Here is a 26,429-nt window from a genome sequence, read left to right on the forward strand (position 1 = left end):
AAGAAAGAAAGAAAGAAAGAAAGGAAGAGAAAGAAAGAGAGAAAGAAAGAGAGAAAGAAAGAGAGAAAGAGAGAAAGCAGATTCCCAGTTCTTCATGTTATTATATGAATAAATATCTCATTATCACATGATCAGCAATTCAAATAACTTATTTTCTTGAGACATTAACAACCTGAGTTTTCATTTTTTAACTTTAAAATATATTTTACCAAATCTGCATAATTTTCTTTATCATTTTTATTATTATTATTATATTTTTGACTGACTCTTAGATGAACCTCAATTGTCTAATAGAATATATTAGATTCTTAAAGTACTTATTTAATATAAAATTAATACAAGAAAAATTGATTTTAAATTTAAAAGATTAGTTGGTTTAATAGTTTAAGGAAGAGGAATTTTCTGGTGTTCTTTCATTTCAATCACCAGAGCTGCAAACAAACAAATATCCCAAAAATATTTAATATAAAATGCCTTGAGAAAATGAAATAAATAATCTAATGACACCTCAGAATTATTATTTTAATATTTTCTAATTTAAAGCAGATTGTTACATATGTAGAAATCTATTCCTTATTTCAGTTACCACTCATAAAATACTTTGAAAATTGAAAACAGTGATTACCTACATGTAATGGGCAAAGTAACATTGTTAGGCAAACAGGACAAAACACCAAAAAAGAAAGAACCACCACCAGCAATCCCACCACCAGGAACAACAACAGTAACCTACAAAACAATAAACAAAACCCAACACCCAAAACCCCAAAACACTATAGTGGGAAAATAGTAACAAGCCTGCACTCCAAACTCTCTTTCACCATTAGGATATCAGAAGGTCATTTCCTTTCTCTGGATGCCAGCAATATAATGGAATAGAGGGTCATATAAGAATGGTATTTGCTTCTTTCAACTCTCAATTCTGCTGACCCCCGTGCATGAATGGGGGAGCTAATTGCATATAATAGGTTTGAGTAAGTTGTACTGTTTGGCAAGAGAACATTTCTGCTGCATTTTAAGGCCCTGTCTGAAAACTAGGGGACAACGTAGAGTGAACATCACCCTATTGCTATAAATTAGACTGCCACACACCTGTTAAAAATAATTATAGTGTTGGTAATGTTAGAGCTCTTTTGAACTGCACAGTAAGGAGGACCTTTCTGCACTTAGTGGAGTGTGGTGTGATTTCCCTATGAAAGGACTGTGCAATCAACTTGCCCAGTATTAAAGCCCTGCATTTCCTCCCTTGAGTGCAACAGCTTTCAGAGACTATTTATTTATTTATTTATTTATTTATTTATTTATTTATTTTCTTCACTCCCTCTACCAAAACCGATTACGAAATTATAGAAAAGATAAATGAGGCATCTACTGTCAAGGGTATCTAACTGCCCACATTACAAGAAAGCCTTGTCTGTCTTCAGTGTGATTTAGCCAAATAAATATATTATAGAAAGAAGGGACTGACAATGAAGGCAAAGCAAGCTAAAGGAACACAAATTATCAACATGCTCCAGTCTATCTTCCCGCAGAGACAGGGCTCCTGAAAGTGATGGGTAGGGTATTCCTTGTGGAACCAGTGTCTCCTATAGGTAGGCCTGGAATATAGAAGATGGGATAACAATGTGTTTGTTAGTTTTCTTGAGAGAGATTGTAAATGATATATTGGAATAGAGGAGATTGCTCTTTTAGGTTCATATATCTATTCTTCTTTTCTCTCTTTGTCCATTTTCCCTGTCCATTATAGTATTTTAAATCCTTGCAAGTCAGAGTTGAAAATCAATAGAACTTTCTCCTACTGTCTCCACTGTCTCCTACTATAAGCTTAGTAATATTGCTAATAAAATTTAACAATCATTGGGCATTTCTGCACACCGAGCTCTAGATTAATTGCTTGTATTTCCCCCTCACAACTACTTCATGAGACTTTGGTATGAGTCATTTGTCTTTCAGTTGTGAAACCTGAGACCAAGAGTGAAGCACTTAGAAAGCAGGACCAGCTTTTGGTCTCAGCAGCTGCTTCATGGTCAGTCAGTATAAGAACAAATATATCCTCATTCTCCTGCTGATCACACCATCCTCACCATTATGGACTAAAATTTCCTCTGAGAGTGTGAGACAAAAGAAATCTGTGCTTTCATTAAGGTGTTTTGTCAAAGCAAAGTGAGATAAAAAATTAATCCAGAAGATTACTTGAGAAATGGAATAAACCTGTTTAATAATAAACTGGGTTAAACATCACCATGTGGTTCTTGAACTGATTTTTAGAAACAGTTGGATAGCCACAGGACAGAGAAAACCTGGAATTCTTTAAGAAATGCCCATTGGAGTATTCTGTTGTCAGTTAAAGGACAAAAAATGATATAAAGAGTAAAGACCATAGTTATAAACCTTCAGAAGGAAGCAAGACTCTACTGAGAGATTGGACCCAAATAAAAGTGTTATGCATGTCAAAGGATCCTGATGGACTTTGTTCATGACTTTGAATTTTGAGTGGAACTGCAGCAAAAATCAATGTATTAATTTGTTTGGCAGAGGAAATCACATACTGCAGTATTTGGACTGTTGTGTTGTTATTGTTTTCAGCTTTTAGTTAGATTTACAGTGAGACTATAGAGCAAAACTGAGGCACAAAATGTGACAGCTATTCAATGTCCCAAGAAAAAGGAGTTTTGAGTCTACTTATATTTAAGAAAAATGAAGATATGGGCAGGTTAGTCATAATTGTTAAAGAGAAATTATGTAATTCACACTGTAACACAAAAGCAGGCATTTTGAAACGAAAAACCACCTGCTAAATGCAGGCATTAAAACCAGAAACCTTTCGATGGGATTTTATTTTTAAAACAAGTGCTTAAAATCATTGCCCTGTGAGGGAGGAATTCTGCAGTATCTCTTTTTAAAATAGGAATGCTCGAGAAGTGTTTTCCCTAGAAATAGTCACTAAGGGCCACCATTACCAGGTGGCTATTGTGAAGAATGAAGATTCCATGATTTCTTTCTCAGCTGGTTTGCTATTTGTATATAGGAGGGCTACTGGTTTATATGAGGCAGTCTTGAAGTTGTTTATCAGCTGCAAGAGGTCCATGCCAGAATTTTTATAGTCATTTATGTAGTATACTATTATATTTCTGCAAATAACAATATGTTGATGTCTTCCTTTGCAATTTTATCCCCTTGATCTCCTTTAGTTGCTTATTGCTTTAGCTAAAACTTTAATTACCACAATGTATAGATACGGAAATTGAGAAAAACCTTGTCTTGTTTCTGGTTTTAGTGGAAATTTTCCTTTTGAGTTTCTCTCTATTCAGCTTGATGTTAGATATAGGATTGTGGTAAATTGCCTTTTTTTAAAATTATGTTGTCACGTGACTTTTATTACTGATCTCTCCAAGACTTTTAACATGAAGAGTTGTTGGAATTTGTCAAAGGCTTTTTCAGCATCTAATGAGATGATCTTATTTTGTTTTGTATTTGGTTTGGTTTATTTTTCAGTTTGCTTAGGAGGTGAGTCAGACTGAGTTTTTTTCAGACATTGCTCCAATTCAGCAACTTTGAGATGAAGCCTACTTGATAATGGTGAAATATATTATTATTGGTTATGTTATTTATTTATATTTCAAATGTTATCCCCCTTCTTAGTTTTCCTTCTATAAACCCCCTATTCATTCCCTCTCCCCCTGCTTCAATGATATTGTCCCCCACCCACCCACTCACTCCAGCCTCACAACCCTAGCATTCCACTATGCTGGGGCATCAAGCTTTCACAAGGCAAAGGACTTCCCCTCCCATTGATGCCAGATAAAGCTATCCTCTCCTACACATGCAGCTTGAGCCATGGGTCCCTCCACCCAACTCTTTGGTTGGTGGTTTAGTTCTTTCGAGCTCTAGGAGTTCTGGTTGGTTGATACTGTTGTCCTTCCTATGGGGTTGCAAATCCCTGCAGCTCCTTCAGTGCTTACACTAACTCCTCCATTGGTATATCTGTGCTCAATGGTTAGCTGCAAGCATTAACATTTGCAAGCATTAAAGTATTGGTCAGGCTCTGGCACAGCCTCTCAGGAGACAACTATATCAGATTCCTATCAGCAAGCACTTCTTGTCATCACTGGCAATAGTGTCTAGGTTTGGTGTCTGCCTATAGGATGGATTCCCAAGTGGGTCAATCTCTGGGTGACCTTTCCTTCAGTCTCTGCTCCACTTTTTGTCCCTGATTTTCCTTTAGACAGAAGCAATTCTGGGATAATATTTTTGAGATGGATGGGTAAGATATGGGTGATGTGTTAATTGATTGAGTTTGCAAATATTTTATTGAGTAATTTTACATAAATATTAATGAGAAAAATTGGTGTGAAATTATGTTTGTTATATCTTGATGTGGTTTTGGTGTCAGGGTGAATGTGGTCTCATAAGTTGAATTTGACAGTGTACCTTCTGTTTCTATTTTGTGGAATAATCTGAAGCGTATTGGTCCATCTGGCCCTGGCCATTTGTTTGGTTTTGTTTGGTTAAATGGCCAGATTTTGGTTTGGTTTTGTTTTGTTTGGGCAAATTTTAATGACTGCTTCTATTTTCTTAGGAATTATAGGTATATTTAAATTGTTCATCTGATCTTGATTTCACTTTGATAAGTGGTATCTCTTGAGAAAAATCCCAATTCTTTAAGAATTTCCAATTCTGTGGAGCACAGGTTCTTGAAGTATGACCTAATGATTCTTTAGATTCTCTCAGTGTCTATTGTTATGTTTCTGAGATTGCTAATTTGGATATTCTCTCTCTAAGTGTCAGTTAATTTGGGTAAAGGTTTATCTATCTTGTTAACTTTCCTAAAGAAGCACCATTTGTTCCACTGTTTCTATTTTTATTGATTTAGCCTTCAGATTGATTATTTCCAGCTGTCTATTTTAGCATATGTGCTTTTTTGTTCTAGAGTTCTAGAGCTTCCAAATGTGATGATAAGTTGCTACTATGAGATCTCTCCAGTGTCTTTATAAAAGCATTTAGTGCTATGAACTTTCCTCTTTGAAAGGCACTGGGTTCATTCTGTCTCAAAAGTTTGGGTAGGTTGTATGTTCATTTTCATTGCATTCTAGAAAATCTTTTTTATGTCTTTATTTCTGCCTTGACACAGTTACTTACTGAAGTCTTACTGAAGACTTCAGTAAGAAGTTCTTCAGTTTCCATTGTTTATAGGCTTGGTGTTGCTTTTTTTTAAATTTGAAATCCAGGCTTAATCTGTGGTAATGTGTTTGGATTAAGGGGTTTGTTTCCATTTCTTGTACCTGTTGAGACTTTCTTTGTGAACAAGTAAACAGTCAATTTTAGAGAATGTTCTATGGGGTGCTAAGAAGGTATATTCTTTGTTTTTTTGTGTGTGTATCTGTGTGTGTGGTGGGGGTTGGTTTTTCGAGACAGGGTTTCTCTGTGTATCCTGGCTGTTCTGGACAACTCATTTTGTAGACCAGGCTGGCGTCGAACTCAGAAACCTGCCACTGCCTCCCAAGTGCTGGGATTAAAGGCATATGCCACCACTGCCCGGAAAGAAGGTATATTCTTTTGTCCTGGAGTGAAATGTTCTCTAGATATGTGTTAGGTCCATTTTCCTTATAACATCTGTCAACTCCATCGTTTTTCCATTTATTTTTTTGGTCTGGAAGATTTGTCTTTTTTGTGAGAATGGGATATTGAATTATACCACTTATCAGTGGTTGATGAGCAATGTGTGAGTTAAGCTTGAGTAATGTTTCTTTTACAAACATGGGTGCCTTTGCATTTGGGAAATAAATTTTAAGAACTGAAATGCCTTCTTGGTGTATTTTTTCTTTGATGAGTATGAAATGACCTTCTCCATCTATTATGAATAATAATTACACTTATTTGCTTCTTGGGTTCATTTGCTTGGAAGTTTTTCAACTGTATACTATGAGGTAATATATATTTTTGATGTTGAGATGTGTTTCTTGTATGTAGCAGAATGATATATACTGCTTTCAAATCCACTCTGTTAAGCTGTGTCTTTATATTGAATCCGTCAATATTTAGAGCTATAAGTGACAAATGACTGTGAATTCCCATTATTTTGTTTATGGTAGTGATGGCATTGTGTGTGTGTGTATGTTGCTTATTTGGGTTTTGTGTTAGTCTTTGATTATTTGTGACTAGTGTTTTCTTGGGTGTAATTAACCCTGTTGGGTTGGAGTTTTACTTCGAGTACCTTCTGTAGGGATGTATTTGTGCATAGATAATGTTTAAATTTAATTTTGTCTTACTGGCATGGCCTGCACCTGGGCTGAAGAAGTCTGTTAGAATTGGGGACAAATGCATGGCAGCAGGGCAGGCAGTGTGGTTGAACAGGGTGGTGTGGGGTATTGGTAGAACAATGTTTCTTTGGGAATCAAATCTAGAGCACTGGGCATTAATTAACACAGGTAGGTAGCCTATACCAGAGCTGCAGAATTCTGCCCAACTTGTGGGGACTGGGGGTAGAAAGCAGGACAAGAATCAAACAATGGCATGTGTTTTGAGGAACTTAATCTAGGGAACTGGGCTCTTCTACTGGCAGGTAGGTTTCTCACCCGTTTTTCTGACTACCATAGCTTGTACCTCTACATTATGATTCATAAAAACACCAACATTACAGTTATGAAGTAGCAATAAAATTAATTTCATAATTGGGAATCACCACAATAGGAGGAACTGTACTTAAAGGTCACAGCATTAGAAATGTTGAGAATTGCTGAATTAAAGTTTTAAAACCTTTAATGGGTTATAGTCCATTATTGTTAGAAAGTGGATATGAGACCTTAATACACCACATCCATTGTCAAAAGCAATGAGTGGATAAACAGATCCCTGCTTGCTTACTTACTTGTCTGCATTGTCATTGGCTAACTTCTCCAATTTTTATACAACTCTAGGTTCAGTTCATGAAATGGTGCCACCAACATTCAGGCCAGATATTATAACCTCAATCCTCAGTAATGCTAATCCTCCAGGCACATGCCCTCAGGCTAACCTGATGTAGATAATTCCTCATTGAAATTTTCTTTCCAGATGGAGCAGTGGTGGTGCTGGCCTTTAATCCCAGCACTTGGGGGCAAAGGCAGGCAGATTTCTGAGTTTGAGGCCAATCTGGTTTATAGAGTGAGTTCCAGGACAGCCAGAGCTACACAGAGAACCCTGCCTCAAAAAAACAAAAAAACTTTATACATTGTCTGGTTAACATTTACTAATAACGGATAGATAATAGGAGGTATTCAAACAATAGATCAAACTATAGCTGGAGACACTATATCTTGATCAGAGTCTACCTCTCTTGGTGTAAGATTCTGCATATTACATATTTGAAATTACTAAAATATTAGATAAGCACCAATTCATGTAGAAGTGGTTAATTAATACTTACTAGTTAGTTATTAAGAGATTTTTAATGACTTTTTATTCCATAAATTTCTATTGTCAGAGATTTGCTCAGTCTTCATGAAACTTATAAAACTTGATTGCAAAACAACTTAAAATTATGCGAAGCAAGTCCTCAAAAGAAGCATAACTGAAATTATAATTGTAAAGAAACTATGTACTTGTATTGGGATTAATTCTTGCATAAAACTTGTCTGCAGGAATGACATTTAAAAGTGAGCCCTGAGCTGGGTGTGGTGGTGCACACCTTTAATCCCAGCACTTGGGAGGCAGAGGCAGGCGAATTTCTGAGTTCGAGGCCAGCCTGGTCTACAAAGTGAGTTCCAGGACAGCCAGGGCTACACAGAGAAACCCTGTCTCAAAAAACCAAAATAAATAAATAAATAAATAAATAAATAAATAAATAAATAAATAAAAGTGAGACCTGAAGGATACATCATGCCATTTGGGCAAAGAGTGGAAAGAAAGATTTCCTGACAAAAAGGTCCAAGCAAGAGATTAGAAAAGGCAAAGAAATAAAAGAAGATTAAAATAAATGAAGGACATTGAAAACAGAAACTGGAGAGATGTGAGTTGTAAAATGTGGGTGGGATGGGTCTCACAGGACCCATTCATAGGTTGTTGAGTTAGATATTCTACATCTAATGAAATGCTACAAAAATGTTTAAGGAAAATCTCTAACTTAATTAGGTTCATGTTTGAGAAGACAGTGTTGCCTGTAATATGGCAATGAATTGAAGATAGTAATAAAAAAAAAGAGAGAGAGAGAGAAACCACCAACCAAATAGTACACATAGAGGGACTCAATGTTCCAGGTGCATATGTAGCGGAGGATGACCTAATCCGGCTGGCATCAATGGGAGGGAGGCCATTGATTCCATGAAGGCTTGATGTCTCAGGTCAGGGGAATGGTATGGTGGTGAGGCTGGAGTGGGTTGTTGGATGGGGTTGCACCCTTATAGAAGCAGGGGGTTGGGATAGGGGTTTTGTGGAGGGGAAACCAGGAATGGGGATAACATTTGAAATGTAAATAGTAAAATAACCAATAAAGAATTTTTAAAAAAGAAGCACTAAGGAGTATGGTTAAAAAAGTGAAAAAGAAGAGAAAAGAAGAAAGAAACAGTGAAGACTGTACTGAATTAGTAACGATGTCAAATGAACAGTGTTCTGAGGGTGGCAAAGAATTATATGGCTTTATGTGAAATTGCATGTGATAATGAGTACTGTGTTTGGGGACTTTACAACATGCAATAGATGCACATATTTTTCTATCCAAGAATCCACATCCTTGACAAAGTGATAATATGAAAACAAATGATAGTAAAAGAATTGAGGGGAGCTTGGCTACACAGAGTAATCCTAGTTTACATTGGGTAACTCTAAGTAAGATGTCTTACATAGTGACATTTGAAGCAAGCCTCAGTACATGGCCAGTTTATATTGCACATGGGATAAGTGGTTCTCTACATACCCGAGGTAATGACTTCTTTAAAAATGTTAAAACTTTATTTATTGTTTACATGTGTATATTCCAATGTGAGTTATGTATTCCTGAGTACAGTTACCAATTGAACTCTGAAGTGGTCATCAGATCCTTGTAGTGACAAGTGATCATGAACTGCCTAATGTAGGTTCTCTGTAAGAACAATACATGCTCTAACTCTGCAGACACCTTTCTTGTGCCAGATACAAGTTCTACAGGCCTTGGATCAGTAAATATTTGGCAGGCTGTACTGAATGTCTACAAATTTTATGCATTGTAATGCAATATGCAATGTGTCAGGAGATGCTAATTTTTTTACTTATGTGCATAAATCAAGTCCTAGAATTTAAGGCATTCAGTAGAGCACAACCTAGATAAGTGAAGCTAAATTGAATATGTTTTGGATCTAAATTGAATGTATGTGTTGAACTTAAATTGGATGGTTTTTCAAACTTTAAATTCATAAATACACCATCTGTTTTTAGTACTTTATGCTTATTTTTCCTACAGTAAGACACGAAGACAAGCATGCATATATTGTTGATTTGACTTTATTTGCTGTAATTCCCAGAAAAGTTCCAAGCCTTGTGAAATCCAAGATATTACTGCTTCCTCTCCTCTTTGGTCCAAACATCTAGTAGGCTTCTACATGTTAAAGTGAACAGGATTGATGTATTTTAAGCATGAATGAATCTATACCCATTTTCGTTCCAGTAACCAAAGACATTTATTTAGTTGGGATATATCAATTTTTAATGTTGTTGACCTAATTTTACTAGCTCAGTCCATATTTTAATGTTATCATGTTTTCTTTTAAAATCATACCAATCTGTCAACAGCAATTTATTGATCTGTGCACTGGGCCCAAGTGTGACTATGAAGACATATAAGACAATTTGGTTCCTCATAGAAGATATGATACATTTGAAGACATGTGATATAATGTTTTGAAAGGGTAAGCAATACTAATTCTATTGTAGGATCAATATGCCAAGAGTGCATTAAGATAAAACTGAAATGCCAAACAGAATAACCAATGTAATAAATACTATGGGAAATAAAAAGAGGAAAGATATGTGGGCAATTGAGTCAATCTATTTCAGTATTGAAGAAGCAATATTAGACTAATATATCAAAAATATGTATTTTGGGTGGGGTGAAGAGACTATCTATATAAGGTTAAACTGAGTATGAGATTATCAAATGATTATTTAGTAAAGTGGAGTAATAGCAAGTAAAATTGGTAGCCTACATCACAGGAGCAAGAAAAGCATTCTTGAAGTAAGCATCAGATACCAAAAACACCCTTGAAAGTTTGAGTTCCCTGAATGTCTTGTGTGAAGTTCATATTTAAATCATCCAAGTACTTTTTCATTTGAAACACTTTGTAATGTCAGAAAAAGTAGGTAAGACATCTCCACATCATAAATAAATTGCTTGATCATAAACTTACTTTATTAAGGTAATACATAAGTGCTCCCTAATAATATCATGCAAATAAATATCTATGGCAAGACTATTATAATAAAAATAGCATTGGTTCAGGACTTAGAGAACATCTTCAACTCCCTTTCTATTCTATAATGTAGGCATGATAGTAACTTTAAGGGCAAGTTGTATTTTTTTGTTTGTTTCTGTTTTGTTTTGTTTTGTTTTTGTTTTATCCTACCAGACATCTTGGGCAAGTGACAACTACTCATACAGATCTCTACCACTTTGAAAAAGAAAAACTTTATATAATATAAACTAACAAAAAAGAAGGAATCCTTGATCCTTTGGGATCCTGGAGATACTGGCACTTATTCCCAAGCAATATGAACTTCTAGGGATAGCCAAAATGACAGTGAGATTCATGATTGCTCTTGCTCACTCAAGAATGTGTTGATAATGCAAAATTACAATATGGAATGATTTAGAACTCTGAATACTGATTCCTTCTTTGTTCATCCAGATGGTTGTATACTGTGCTACCAGAGGATTGCATCTCAAATGTGCTTATCACAGGTCTATTAGGTGTGTATCAATGATTGTAATAAAAGCCCTGCTTATCATTGAAAATAGAGCAGACTTTGTAAAATTACATATTCTATAAGAATGTAGTTCAGCAAATGCTAGAAACTAGGAACGTATATTAAGGACTTATACATTGCAGTGCTGTGATATATAAACTGAGACAGGTAAATATAGGCTGTGCTATGGAAAAATAATTTCCAGCTAGAGATTTGAGCAGAGCACATGTCTACAGGTAATAAAGGCAAGATCATTTATAAGGTTTCCAATTATTCAGTGGTTCAGGATCAGTGATAGAGAACCAAAGAAGTTAGAATACTTTCAAACTATGTTAGGGACTTGGATAAGTGTTCAAAAATCACTGAATAGTTTTAATCAGGGAGCTAAAAGAGAGTATGCAGATTACCTTATTTTTAAGTATTTTATCTAACTTTTAATTGTAGTATGTATGTGTGTGTGTGAGAGAGAGAGAGAGAGACAGAGAGAGACGAGAGAGAGACAGAGACAGAGACACAGAGAGAGACAGAGACACAGAGAGAGACAGAGACACAGAGAGAGACAGAGACACAGAGAGACAGAGACAGAGACAGAGAGAAAGAGAGAGACAAAGACAGAGAGACAGAGAGTCATAGAGACAGAGAGAAGAAAAAGAGACAGAGAGACAAAGACAAAGATAGAGAGACAGAGAGAGGCAGAGAGAGGCAGACAGAGAGACAGAGAGTCATAGAGACAGAGAGCAGAGATAGAGAGACAGACAGAGACTGAGACACAGAGAGATAATGTTCATATGGCACATGAGTATGAGTACAGTATTCACAGAAGCTAGGGGATGTTGTGAGATCAGGAACTGAAGCTACATGTAGTTGTGAGACACTGACATGGGTACTAGGAACCAACTCAGGCATCTGCAAGAGCAGCATATACTTTTATCTATAGAGCCAGTTCAATAGCTCCAAGGCATTACCTCTTGTCTCATCTTCCCTTAAGGGTCAGTCCTGGCTTCCACCCAAACCTATGCATGTGAACTCTAACAAGTTATTTCATCTCTCTGGGCCTGCCTTCATTATACTTATATGAAAATAGTATCACTCACTTTTAATGTTTTATAGACAGGTTTATATAAAAATATCTAGAATTGTGCTTTGCATATATAGCAATAAAATAAATAACAATTCTCTCCTTTACCTGTGAAAACATGTTATCTATTCAAAATTTTCAGTATTTAATGTTTACACTGTGTTTTGGGGGAGCTAAGGAGAATGTAGAGATTGGAGTTACATGCCAGTATGCGCTGTTAATGCTGCAATTTAAAGCCTGGTTGTCTGCAAGAGAAGTGACTGCTCCTAACCACTGAGGCATCTCTCTAGACTCAGGACACCCTTTGATGTGAACTGCCTACTATCACAAGTAGGTAGCAACATATGAAAATCACACACATAAATTATGTGTATTTTAATTGTCCCTATATATTTATATAAAGGCTAAACAACAGACTCAAATAAATGAGTATTTTCTTTAAAAAATACAGCAAATAGATTGTATACTAAAGATGTTTCATTCATTGGTCTGTATTAAGGCTTCAAGTTAATGAACATTTTTCACTCTAAGCACACATCAATTTCAAATAACTGTTTCTAAAATGTTCACTAACTGTCTAGGTTAATGCAGACATTAAGCATGATAAACCAACTCATGTTTGAAGAAAGAGAATGGCTAAAGGTGGAATAAGAAAGGAGCTGGAGAAATTTTAACATGGAAATACTATTGTACAAGAGACTTGGCCATAAGTGAGTTCATATTTCATTAGTTTTGGTGCATAGTTCTGTCATGTAGGGATATTTATCTTTCTATCTCCACAAATCTTTTTATTATGTTATTACAACAAAATAGAATGGAGAAGAGGGGTAAATTTGTTATTAGACAAGTCAATGGCTAAGATTCACTGGATCCATCAGAGTGGAATAAGAACCAGGTTGAAGACTGGATATCAGGGCAGATTATAAGATCCTGAAAGACAATACAGTCAGGAAAGATCAGGGAAATACTAAGAAAGGACATATATATATAGTATTTGCTAAAACATGCAACCAAATATTTCTACATTTGAAATCATTATACATTTCCAATTCTTGCTAGGCACTTCCTTCAAGAAGACTCTCTGATTCACATATGGGATGAATGTCAAAGTTCCTTATGAGAAGCAGATATAGTCGTTGATTACCAAGTAACAATCCACTGAGCTTGTTGGACTTATATTTCTAATGTGCAAAATATGGTTTCACAAGCTTCTGAAGCTTTCAAGTCCTCACCTTGCTGGGAAGGGAGAATCAAACAGAGTTCTTCCCTGTGGGTTGTTTTGAGATAGGGAGAAACACACAGCAAGGTGGTCCAATTGCAGCGGAGGTGCAGTTAATGCAACATCTACTAGTTGACAGGCACAGGCCTTTCCTTCCCAGTGAGCTCACTGGCTAACAGCATGCCTTGGCGAGGGAAAGTTTAATTAAAGTCACAGCTCACTTGGCAGCACCTCCTCTCTACACCCACCTTCAGACCCTATTTCCCCTGGATTCTTTTTTCCGTAATGATTCACCTCACTAGATTTGTTCCTCCACTGTGAAGAAAAAGAAAGGTTTTTTTTCTATCACTTTTTCTGTTTCCAGTCATATCCCCAATGCCTGCTGATTGTCTTTATAAATATCTCAGAGAACTCCAAGTTCTCACACAATCTGGGAATTCAAATAAATGCCACGTGAGTGAATGGAAGCAGAAGTTAGTTCCTCCATCCCACGTCTTTGCCAGTAAATATATTCTATTGAATATTTATTTATTTTGTAGATGGGAAAATGATTACTTAGAACCAGCACCTACTGTGCTTCATGCATAGTTTTTGGCCAGGAATTGAATTTTCATTGCTTTATTCCAAAGTACATTATCCTTTCTTGGATAACACTACCTTATATTGTGATACATGAAACACATCAAGCATCACACCCACAGTGCTGGAACTCATGATGAAAGAAGGTATAGGAAACCAGTCCAGGATCCAGGAACAGAACTGTTGTTCGAGACCAATGTACAGGGAAGGAAATACTTGATTTTGAGTTACAATTATTTAGTTGTAGTTGGTAGAACTGCATTTACTTACCCGTGGGTAAGTGGTAACTTAATTGTGGTTGCATTGTAAGCAGTGTTTATATTAGCCAGCCTCTGAAACTAAACTCCTTGGATAAGCATCTTAATGTTGGATCAGAAGAAAATCATTAAATATCTATGTGACTAAAACCTGTCTTATGAATAAATTGGTACTTACCTTGTACAAGTATTTTACTATTAATATGAGATTTTCTTTAGGGAAAATAGCTTAGTGTATATTCAGTGTCATCTTGATGTAAATTCCTGTCTTAGTCAGAATTTCTATCCCTGTACAAACATCATGACCAAGAAGCAATTTGGGAAGGAAAGGGTTTATTCAGCTTACAATTCCATACTGTTGTTCATCACCAAGGAAGTCAGGACTGGAACTCAAAGAGGTCAGGAAGCAGGAGCTGATGCAGAGGCCATGGAGAGATGTTCTTTACTGGCTTGCTTCCCCAGGCTTGCTCAGCCTGCTCTCTTATAGAACCCAAGACTACCAGCCCAGAGATGGTCCCACCTACAAGGGGCCTTTCCCCCTTGATCACTAATTGAGAAAACGCCTTACGTTGGATCTCATGGAGGCATTTCCTCACTGAAACTCCTTTCTCTGTGATAACTCCAGCTGTGTCAAGTTGACACAAAACTAGCCAGTACAACCCCTAAAAGTTTACAACAACTTTATGGGTGAGAAGTTTCTTGGCTAACTCTACTTTATGTTGTGGTTCATGGGACTCATGGAACACAGAGTTGGCGTTCATGATGAACGAAAGATCTACGAAGACTGTTTCAGTGTTCAGGATAGCTCAGTCTACTTTCCCTTCAGAAAAGCTAAATTGGAATTCCTAGTGCTCATCTTTGTTCAGTAATATGACAGAATTTGGTAGTCCATATAGTCATGATTACAGGTTTATCATATTGGAAACTAGTAAATATCAAACAAATGAAGATACTGGTACAGGGATAACTGATTCTATCTGCATCACTGATCATTTTCTTGGCACATCAGTGTGTATCAGCAGCTAGGAGACTTCATCAGCTTTTGATAAGTATGAAGTTAGAATTTTTTTTGACATAGTTTAATTATTTTAAAATGTTAGTATTCATCATAAGTACCATAGTTAAAACAAATTGAATCATAGTCTGGGGAAGGCACATTGAATAGTTCAAGGTTTTGCCAGTTTTCAGTTAGGAACCATGGACCAAGGACAGTAAAACAATGACATAAAGAATGCTACATGAATATTAACTTGTACTTGGTACAGATAACATTTATGGAAGTGTCTGAATTGTAAATGATTCAGACTCTGTGGGTAATGTAGTTTCTTCAGCTATTCTTCTATATTTTAAAATAACACTACAAGTTGTTAAAGTAATTTTAGATCATATTGGTGCTTTGTTTTATACCATTATTAACTAGTGTGATATTATTTAATTAATGCAAAATATTAATAACCTGCGACACAATATATTAAAAGGTTATTTCATCACAACAGACTATTTCTCTATTTTTGTCATTATTGGGCTGTTGTTACTGTTGTTTGTATTATTAGAATATTGAGGCAAACTTATTTTTTCAAACTACATAATGCAAACGAGGCGAATTTAGTTAAAAAAATCTCATCACTGAAGTCGAATTGTTATTTTATAATAGTGGTGCTATTCCAGACAAATGGAATTCTATGTTTAGTCTAAAGCTGAATTTCCCCCAAATGTTTAAATAAAGATCTGTAAAAAGAAAGATAATTTACTTTATTCAGTGTTCGTTACTTGCTTTTACACCCTACTCTCTTGATTGATCTAAGATATAACTACTTTCTGTCAGGGCTCTGTAGATTGTCAAAGGAAGAAACTTTGCAACTTTGGATTCCTACTTGGCTGATAGGATCTTTCTGTCTTTACCATTTTTAATCTACTGTGTCTGAACTGGCTTTTCTTCCTTAAGGGAGAATTTGCCCTGATTTGTGCAAGCAAAATAAGACATAACCAAAACCTCAACAAGTTGCACTATATTTTACACATACTATAGTTATATCATTTCTCCTTTCCATCTGATCCCTCCAATACCTTCTTCCATCTCAAACCCATGTTTCTTTATTAAATATTATGTAATATTTACATTATATAGAGAGCAGCAAATACAACCTATTGAGTCTAGTGTTGTTTTCTATTTTATCTTTTTTTTTTCTTTTTGCACTAACAACTTGGTATAGGATAGCCTATTAGGGGTTCATCCCTGGAAAAGAATAATTCTCCCTTTATTATTAGTGGTATATTACTTGAAGCTCTTCATTTAGGGAAGGGCTGGTTGAGAATCCCCATAAGCACACTGGTATACCAACTTTTGTTAGGACCTTGTTTAAGTAGCCATGCAGTTGAGCTTTTGTGAAGCTATATTATATTCTTATAACCCCAAGGATATCAACACTAGCAATCAATATTCTTAAGTTTCATATAAATTGATACTAATACAGTAAGAAAACATGAAGTAGTCTTTGAGATTCAAATTGGCACAGTATTTTGACACAGGAATCTACAATACTAACTGCTGAGCAAGAGCCATGGAAATCAGTTTAAAGATTTAAGCCTTTTTTTTTTTTTTTAGATTCATGTGAGTATCAGTCTTATTTCATTCTTAAATATTTGCCCTCCTTCTTAGAGGCAAGAAGTGGACAAATTATGTAACATTTGTCTAACTTTGATAGGTCTAATTACTACTCTAAAATCCTGAAATATTGTGAAATCCCACTAAAAAGTCAAATGCAAGGAATTCATAATGATCTTTAAATTGATCTAAAGACTCATTTTCTTTGCTTAGCATAGGAATGGAAAGAACGAAATTTAAGAAGAAAGAAATCTGCTTTCTTGTGTTAGCATAACTGCTGTGTCTATACAATTAGGCAACCAAGTTTAATGAAAATACAGAATATTAGGTAGGAAGCTGGTAAAAATTCAGGAAAACACAGAGAATGGATTGGACTTATTCTGATTAAGCAAGAAAGATGATTAGAATACTTCAAAAGAGTGTTTCTGGAATATTTTATACTTTGTAAAGAAATGTCCTGCTTACTCCCTTTTTGACTGATGGGGCTAGAACTTCTGACCTTACAGAATCCTCTGGCCTTAGTCTTTCAGAAAGTGGATCTAACATGCACGTATCACTTTCCCTGGTTAACAAATGCAGTTTGTAAACACAATATATGAAGGGAGTTCTTTCTTGATCACGAGTAGGGCCTTTCTAGAAATGATGTTGACCATTTTATATGTTGTATTACATGCTTACTAGATCATGAGTATATTCTATTTAAAACTTACAATGAGGAATTTTATAAAATATGAATATTTTAAAACTTACACAATCAGACTTGTTCATGTGGATTGCAAAAATTATGTCCTGGAAACAATGGGCTTCTTGATCTGAGAAATAGCTCATTTAGACCAGAGTGTGGAAGTGTGTGACAGCATACTGTCACAGCCAATGGCAATTAGGAACAAGGGACATTTATGTCTCCCTTGCATTTACTATACAGTTTGTTTCCTGTGCTGTGAGTCTCTGGGTTTTTCTAAGTTTTCTATATCTAGCCATAAACATATTCTGTAAGACTCATATTAGCCCAAGCTCCCTTTCAAGTCTTTGCCTACAACCTAGATGTGGGTTATTTGTGTGTCTTCCTTCTCTCTCTTAAACACTAGTACTTGCTGCTAACATAGTTCACCACTATATTGTGTCTATTGATTTTCTCATGTTTTTCCTCCTCCTGTGTACTTTGATGATTTTTACCAAATGTGCTATGTAGTCAATGGTCAATAAATATTAGATGAATTGATGAAAAATGGATGAATGAAGCAAGGAATATATGAAGGGATTCTATTGCCTCAGGGAGCAGCCTGAATCCTGGTGTATGAAAATAAAATTTCTTCATGGGATGGGAGGGTAACAAAATCAATTTTGTATCTGTTTTCAGGGAAATTGATACCCATATTTGTAAGGATGTGTTTTGGCTGAAGACTGTTTTGTGTTTGACTATAGATAAAAGGAGTCTTTACACCCATTATCTCTACAATTTTATTATTTCTCTTATCCCCCTATAAAACCTCCTTTTTTTTAAATTGTCACATGTGCATATTTTATTTTTCTAAAATCAGAAATATGAGTATCCATTTGCAATAAATAAGTATAAGTCCTGGAGAATTAACACCATTATGTGGAACACGTAGAAATTGAGGATATTGAGAACAAGTGTTTACAATATGACATGAACATTCTCTAAAAATACCAAATTATTATCTCAAGCCATTATTATTTTGATGATGTAAAGAATGAGATTATATGGTAAATTGTTCTTGTGTAAGGCGTATAACCTGCCTGGGATACAAATCTCCATTGCCTTAAGGCATTGCCTTAAGGGGTCTTGTCCAGGCAGTCCAAGGTGAGTTCCTAAATGTCCAAAGACAGCCCTCTAAAGGAACAGTACTTTCCCTTAACTTGAGTTATATATGCATAAACAATTGCAAAATTTGGGAATTAACAGTATCTAAAAAATGAACGATTTCAAGTACTTGTAAACCCTGAAAAAATATATGCTATCAGTATACAAATTAAAACTTGACTTTTCAACACTTTAAAATCAGTGACTATAGCATGTAGTTCGATTATTTGTGCTTAAGTAGAGGGAAACTCATGAGAATAAATATGTGATCCAATCACATATACTCCTTTTCCCTTAAGTTGGAGCCAATAATGGATTCAAAGTCATTGAGTGAAGAGTTATATGCTGTGTAAAATTATAGATACTAGTAAAATTATTTACTTAGGTTCCTGCTCTCTGCCAAAGAAACAATAACTGGAACTGTATTTATGTAATAATAGATGTCTTCTGTGTTCATGCAATAATAGATGACATAGGGTTCAGAAACAATATTGTTTCTAACACTGGGCAAGTCCCACAGGGTAGGTCTTAGAAAAATTAATGAACCAACTGCATGGAGTTCAGTGCTTGTATAGGTAGTTGGTTGAGGCACCCTAGGGCATCTACTTTGTTCTGATGGTGAGGAAGGTGAGAGAAAAGACAAGCTTGCTCTCAGTCTTTGCTTCTTAGTATCTTAGCCATGCCAATTATCCCTGGGTATTCAACTTCTGTAGTAGACAGAAACTGATTGAATAATTTTGGAAATCATCTTCTGTTCTTCCATCACTACTGGTAGTAGATGAGAGAACACCATAGAGGTTATATTTTACATTTAACTTTTAAAATTTCAGATTATTCCTAGCTTATCCAAATTATTATCATATACATACAATTTTCATATATTTTCAAGATGTTTATAATTTCCTTTTTTCTGAAGCCAATTAAATAGTCATTAAATTCTCCTATTATCAAACTTTGCCCCTAAATAATAGAAGTCATAGCATATGAGTGCTTGCTATACAATACACTAACAATGATTTCCAAAACTTAGAGCTTATCTAATTCTCAACATAGCCTTAATAGATGGTTCCTGTCATTTCTGAGGGAGTAAATATAAGGAGATAAGATATGTGCAATAAAGTGATTTGCCAAGTGTAGTCAGGTAAAAGCTGTGTAATAAAATAGAACTAATATTTCCAAAAGTAAAAGCTGGATGGGGGTGGTGTTCTGAAAATGTTTTGAAAAATCCACATTGCTATTAGAAAGAGGCCGGGCGTGGTGGCGCACACCTTTAATCCCAGCACTCGGGAGGCAGAGGCAGGTGGATTTCTGAGTTCGAGGCCAGCCTGGTCTACAAAGTGAGTTCCAGGACAGCCAGGGCTACACAGAGAAACCCTGTCTCGAAAAACCAAAAAAAAAAAAAAAATGCTATTAGAAAGAGGAGTATGGGTGCCCCAGTTATGAGGAATGAATAGTTGAAAATGAAGTGTTATTTTTCCTAACCCAGGAAAAGATATGAGCAGTCACTGTACACATTTCTGTCTTACCTCAAAGTCCAGGGAGGGGGCATGGAGATTCTGCCCTTTACTCAATTTTCCTTCAATTATAGAAAGAGTTTTAAGAATGCCACTGAATTCATTAGAATATCTCTCTGGGGATGAGTGACAACTCCTGGAGTCATGACTGCAGACTGGAGGTGAATGCTTTAGCCCTCTGAATGTGTAAGGGGCATCCCCTGGGTCGCTGAGGGATTTGCAGGTTGCAGGTGGCACTAATTTCACATGAAATCAATGTGTTTGCCAAAGGAAAGACAGATGGTACCAGTCACTAGTTATTTATTTCTATAATTAATAGCATGCTGTGATTCAGGTCTTGAAGAAATTCTCACTTCCTATGGAATTCCTTCCATCGCCAGATGAAAAATGGAAATTGGAAGCCAAGAAGAAGTTCTGAGGTTTTCTGGCAGGATGATTCTTCAGATATAAAGGCTTGTAGCTTTTACGGGAGGAAGTATACAACCTAAAGAAATGATCTTTATTAACCGGGGTACTGAGTTTTTAAATCCAGATATATTATCACTGTGTTTTCACCAAACGTTATCATATTTATGGTTCATGTGTGTCATCTAAGAGAGATAAGTGCCTCAGGAAATAATTTTTGAACATGGAAATCATGAATTGTTTTTGGCTAAAAACATAATTCTAACCTGTGGAACACACTGACATTATAAAAGATATCAGAATTTTAATGTTTAGACAAATAATAATGGGTATCAACTAAGGAAAACCACTAATTAGCCAATTAAAGAACTAGAATTAACTATTTGATCCTATGTTCTCTGCAAAGAGAAGTAACTGATATCCACATGGTAGAGTTTTTGTAAGAATTGAAAAATGATAGACATGAGAATATCCTGATAGGACCCTGATATAGCAGTCTCCTGTGAGGCTATGCCAGTGCCTGGCAAATACAGAAGTGGATGCTCACAATCATCTATTGGATGGAGCACAGTGACCCCAATGAAGGAGCCAGAGAAAGGACCCAAGGAGCTGAAGGGGTGTGCAGCCCTATAGGAGGAACAGAATATGAACTAACCAGTAACCCCAGAGCTCCCTGGGACTAAACCACCAATCAAAGAAAACACATGGTGGGACTCATGTTTCTAGCTGAATATGTATCAGATGATGGCCTAGTTGGACATCAATGGGAGGAGAGGCCCTTGGTCTTGCGAAGATTGTATGCCGCAGTATAGGGGAAGCAGGTGTGGGTGGGCTGGGGAGCAGGGGAAGTGGGGAGTGGATAGGGGATTTTCAGAGAGGAAACTAGGAAAGAGGATAGCATTTGAAATGTAAATGAAGAAAATAGCTAATAACAAAAAAGAATATCCATAGAAAATTATTTGGCCCAAATTATATACCCATTAAATAGACATTGTCATTATTATTTTAATAGAGAAGACAGAAATTGAAAACATTTACCAGTTGAAATATACAGTAAGCTTACCACTAAATTGTTCTAGGATCAATTTATCTAATTCTGTCGCGGAGAAGAAAGATGTGATTAATATTGACATGTAATGGGCAATTTTATATTATGTTTTATTTAAACTTATTCTTTATGACTTCATAGAGATATATGACATAGTTTATACAAAACTTTTCCTGAATCCTTTTCCCAACAAGTTCCCATCCTTTTATCATTTTGCTTTATGAGTGTACTACTATATTTAATTAAATTTGCTTGCATGAATGTGGGTAACAGCTTATTTACTTGAGCAATGCCTGCTTACCAGTTGCTTCTCAAATAGGGGGAAATGGCTTACTCTCTCATAACCATTTACTGTCTACAGCTTACCCATAAAATGGTGACACCATTTTCTCCTTAATCCATGTAAAAAGGTTAAGGGCCTTTTTATTTTGCATGTTTTATGTAGATATCAATTTATTAACCATATCATGATCACAAAACAATAGTTTTTTTATTAGATATTTTCTTTATTTACATTTCAAGTGTCATCCTCTTTCCTGGTCCCCCTCCCCCCCAAAAAAAACCTATCCCACCCCTCTTCCCCTGCCCAACAACCTACAAACTCCTGCTTCCCTGTCCTGGCATTCCCCAACACTGGTGCATGGAGGCTTCACAGGACCAAGAGCCTCTCCTCCCATGGATGTCCTACACAGCCATCCTCTGCTACATATGCAGATAGAGCCATGGGTCCCTCTATGTGTACTCTTTGGTTGGTGGTTTAGTCCTTGGGAGCTCTGGGAATACTGGTTGGTTCATTTTGTTGTTCTTCCTATGTGGCTGCAAACCCCTTCAGCACTGTCAGTCCTTTCTCTAGCTCTTCCACTGGCTACACTGTGCTCAGTTCAATGGTTGCCTGCAAGCATCTACTTCTGTATTTGTCAGGCACTGACAGAGCTTCTCAGGGGATTGCTATATCAGGCTTCTGTCAGCAAGCATTTGTTGGTATCCACAATAATGTCTGGATTTGGTAACTCTATATGGGATAGATTCCCAGGTGTGGCAGTCTTTGGACAGCCTTTCATTCAATCTCTGTGCCACACTTTGTTTCTGTATCTTCTCCCATGGGTATTTTTGTTCCCCTTTCTAAGAAGGATCGAAGTATCCACACTTTGGTCTTCCTCCTTCTTGAGGTTCATGTGGTCTATAAACTGTATCTTAGGTATTCTGAGCTTCTGGGCTAATAGCCACATATCAGTGAGTGCATATTATGTGTGTTCTTTTGTGATTGTTTACATCACACAGCATGATATATTCTAGCTCCATCCATTTACCTATAATTTCATGAAGTCATTGTTTTTAATAACTGAGTAATACTCCATTGTATAAATATACCACATTTTTTATCCATTCCTCTGTTGAGGGATATCTGGGTTCTTTCCAGCTTAGTGGAGAATATGTCCTTGTTATATGTTGGATCATTTTTTGGGGTATATGCCCAGGAGTGGTATAGCTGGGTCCTCACATAGTAGTATGTCAAATTTTCTAAGTAACTGCCAGACCTATTTCCAGAGTGGTTGTACCAGTTTGCAATCCTACCAACAATGAAGTAGTGTTCCTCTTTCTCCACATTCTTGCCAGTATCTGTTGTCACCTGAATTTTGATCTTACCTATTGTGACTGGTGTGGGGTAGAATCTCAGGGTTGTTTGAATTTCTCTGATGACTAATGATGTTGAACATTTCTTTAGATGTTTCTCAGCCATTTGGTATTCCTCAATTGAGAATTCTTTTTTGTTTTGTTTTGTTTTGTTTTGTTTTGTTTTGTTTTGTTTTGTTTTGTTTTGTTTTGTTTTGTTTTGTTTTGGTTTGTTTTGGTTTGGTTTGGTTTGGTTTGGTTTGGTTTGGTTTTTTTGAGACAGGGTTTTTCTGTTTAGCCCTGGCTGTTATGGAACTCACTCTGTAGACCAGACTGGCCTTGAACTCAGAAATATGCCTGCCTCTGCCGCCAGAGTGCTGGGATTAAAGGCATGTACCACCACTGCCTGGCTGAGAATCCTTTGTTTAGCTCTGTACCCCATTTTAAATAGTTTTTATTGGTTCTCTGGAGTCTAACTTTTTGATTTATTTATATATATTTGATATTAGTCCTCTATCAGATGTAGAGTTGGTAAATATCTTTTCCCAATCTGTTGGTTGCTGTTTTATCCTATTAACATGTTTTATCTTTTGCCTTATTGAAGCTTTGCAATTTTATGAGGTCCCATTTGTCAATACTTGATCTTAAAGCATATGTTATTGGTGTTCTGTTCGGCAAAATTTCCCCTGTGCTCATTTGTTAGAAGGTCTTTACCACTTTCTTTTCTATTGGTTTAAGTGTATCTGGTTTTATGTCTAGGTTCTTGATCCACTAGGACTTGACCATTGTAAAAGGAGATAAGAATGGATCGATTTGCATTCTTCTACGTGCTAACTGCCAGTTGAACCAGCACCATTTGTTGAAAATTATGTCTTTTTTTCACTGGATGGTTTTAGGTTCTTTCTCAAATATCAAGTGACCATAGGTGTGAGGGCACATTTCTGAGTCTTCAATTCTATTCCATTGATCTATCTGCCTGTCATGGTACCAATACCATGCAGTTTTTATCACGATTGCTCTGCAGTATAGCTTTAGGTCAGGGATGGTGATTCTGCTAGAATTTTTTTTTTTTATTGTGAGAGTAGTTTTTGATATCCTGGGTTTTTTGCTATTCCAAAAGAATTGGCAAATTGTTATTTCTAACTCGATGAAAAATTGAGTTGGAGTTTTAATGGGGATTGTATTGAACCTATAGATTGCTTTGAGCAAGATGGTTATTTTGACTATAGTAATCCTACCAATTGATGTGCATATGAGACCTTTCCAAATCTTCTGAGACCTTCTTTGAATTTTTTCATCAGAGACTTGATATTCCTGTCATACACATACTTCAGTTGAGAAGTTAGAGTCACACTGAGGTATTTTATATTATTTGTGACTATTGTGAAGGGTGTTGTTTCCCTAGTTTCTTTATCATCCTGTTTGTCTTTTGAGTAGAGGAAGCCAATGATTTGTTTGAGTTAATTTTATATACAGCTACTTTGCTGAAATTGTTTATCAGGTTTAGGAGTTTTCTGGTGGAATTTTTGGGGTCACTTATATATAGTATCATATCATCTATAAATAGTGATATTTTGACCTCTTCATTTCCAATTTGTATCCCTTTCACCCTTTTGATGTCAAGCTTCTCTGGCTAGAACTTTGAGTACTATATTGAATAGCTAAAGAGAGAGTGCACAGCTTTGTTTAGTCCCTGATGATAGTTGGGTTGCTTCAAGTTTCTCTCCATTTAGTTTGCTGTTATACTGGTTTGCTGTATGTTGCTTTTACTATGTTTACATATGGGCCTTGAATTCCTGATCTTTCCAAGACTTTTATCATTAATGGTGTTGGTTTTTGCCAAATGCTTTCTCAGCATCTAATGATATGATCACGTGGGTTTTTTGCTTTGATTTTGTTTATATAGTGGATTACATTGATAGATTTCCATATATTGAAAAACCCCTGCATCCCTGGGATGAAGTCTACTTGATCATGATGGTTGATCATTTTGATGTGTTCTTGGATTCAGTTTGCAAGAATTTTATTATTTTTGCATAGCTATTCATAAGGGAAATTGGTCTGATGTTCTCTTTCTTTGTTAGGTCTTTGTGTGGTTTAGGTATCAGAGTAATTGTGGCTTCATATAATGAATTGGGTAGTGTTTCTTCTGTTTCTATTTTATGGAGTATTCTGAAGAGTATTGGTATTTGGTCTTCTTTCAAGGTCTGATAGAACTCTGCACTAAATCCATCTGTTTGTGGGCTTTTTTGTTTTGTTTTTAGTTTGAAGACTGAGTATAGGATTTTGAAGTAGGATCTGATGTTTACGTTTTTTTTTTTTTATTTCCTCAGTTTCTGTTGTTATGTTTCCCCTTCCTCTTCTGATTTTGTTAATTTGGATGCTGTCCCTGTCCCCTCTGGTTAGTCTGGCTAAGGGTTTATCTATCTTATTGATTTTCTCAAAGGATCAGCTCCTGGTTTGCTTGATTCTTTGTATAGTCCTTTGTGTTTCTACTTGGCTCTGCCCTGAGTTTGCTTATTTCATGCCATCTCCTCCTCTTTGGTGTATTTGCTTCTTTTTGTTCTAGAGTTTTCAGGTGTGCTATTAAGCTGGTAGTGTATGCTCTCTCTAGTTTCTTTTTGGAGGCACTCAGAGCTATGGTTTTTCCTTAGCACTGCTTTCATTGTGTCGTATTAGTTTGGGTATGTTGTGGCTTCATTTTCACTGAATTCTAAAATGTTTTAATTTCTTCCCTGACCAAGTTATCAAGTTGAGTAGAGTGTTGTTCAGCTTCCATGTAAATGTGGATTTTTCTATTGTATTTGTTGTTATTGAAGACCAGCCTTAGTCTGTTGTCATCTGATAGGATGCATGCGGTTATTTTAATCTTCTTGTATCTGTTAAGACCTCTCTAGTGACCAGTTAAATGGTAAGTTTGGGAGAAGGTACCATGAGGTACTGAGAAGAAGGAATATTCTTTTGTTTTAGGATGAAATGTTCTATAGTATCTGTTAAAATTATTTCTTTCATAAACCATGACATCACATAGTTGGGCCCCAAACAACTGTTGCCAAGGCAACAACCACCATATTCCCAGAATCTACTTGGCTTACCTCCTACCTGCATCATCCCCAAATATAAAGAAAGGCCTCCCTGATCTCTCTCTCTCTCTCTCTCTCTCTCTCTCTCTCTCTCTCTCTCTCTCTCTCTCTCTCTCTCTCTTCTCTTTCCCTTTCTGCTGCCACCTTGCCCCTTGATGTCCCAATAAACCTCACCTCACATGAAACTGTTTGCCCTTGTGTCGTCCTTCTGAATCCTATAGACATTCAACATCATAACACTGGGAAGTAAGATAGATGACCTGCTTAGTGCTGAACACTTAATGGTCACTT

Source organism: Mus caroli, chromosome 4, assembly GCF_900094665.2.
Source record: "Mus caroli chromosome 4, CAROLI_EIJ_v1.1, whole genome shotgun sequence".
In the NCBI taxonomy this organism is placed as follows: Eukaryota; Metazoa; Chordata; class Mammalia; order Rodentia; family Muridae; genus Mus; species Mus caroli.